The sequence below is a fragment of the Rousettus aegyptiacus genome, unplaced genomic scaffold (genome assembly GCF_014176215.1).
Source record: "Rousettus aegyptiacus isolate mRouAeg1 unplaced genomic scaffold, mRouAeg1.p scaffold_m13_p_5, whole genome shotgun sequence".
Lineage (NCBI taxonomy): Eukaryota > Metazoa > Chordata > Mammalia > Chiroptera > Pteropodidae > Rousettus > Rousettus aegyptiacus.
This window is the reverse complement of record NW_023416308.1, coordinates 63,103,913-63,104,740: the sequence shown is the minus strand read 5'-3', so window position 1 is coordinate 63,104,740 and position 828 is coordinate 63,103,913. Positions and strand designations below refer to the sequence as shown.

At 28.4% G+C, this 828-nt stretch overlaps 1 pseudogene; it reads right to left on the bottom strand.

The window, feature by feature from the left end:
• Positions 1–287: 287 nt before the first annotated feature.
• Positions 288–406, bottom strand: LOC118603266 (annotated as a pseudogene).
• Between the last annotated feature and the right edge of the window lie 422 nt (positions 407–828).

Here is an 828-nt window from a genome sequence, read left to right as displayed (position 1 = left end):
GATGCTGAGATTTTGATATGCATGAAGTAATAGAGACTATATAAATAGCTGAATTTTTAGTTCACAAAAGTAAAACTTAAACTCATGAAAAGTTACATTAATGCCAGTTATTATTAGCAATAACCATATTTTGAAACACTTCTAGATAAAAACTTGCTTTATTAATATAAACTTATTTCCTAAATATTTTAATGACATAAAATAAAGATCAATTTTCAAATAAATTACTTATCAGGTATAGTGATAGCAGAAATGATTTTTTCAATGTCTATATGATTTTTTATTTATGCCGACAGCACCTGTTCTTCCCAGGTGGTCTCCCATCCAAGTACTAACCAGGCATGACCCTGCTTAGCTTCCAAGATCAGATGAGATCGGGCACGTTCAAGGTGGCATGGCCGTAGACTGCTATATGATTTTTAAATATTTTCCATTATATATCAAAAATGTTATATATCATAAATATTGTTCTTCTGTATGTGACAGAACTAAACTTACTTCAAAAAAAGCACAAATGAGTTTAGAAAAACAAGTTATTTCTAAATTATATATGAATATTTAATTCTATTTATGCAGTAGAGAAAACATATAAAATGCACTAACTAATTAGTCATGACAACTGATTTTGCAAAATTATTATAGAGTTGATTTATTTCAAATCACCAATACTTCTTTGGTCCAGATGCCAATAATGCAAAAAAGATAGATTTGGATAGAAGGAGGAGTCTTTGTTTCCTAAAATATACAACTGTACTTAGCCATATCAAGTAAAATTATACAATATGAGTCAAAGTTTTGCTCTTATTATGCAAATTCAACATAAAGACA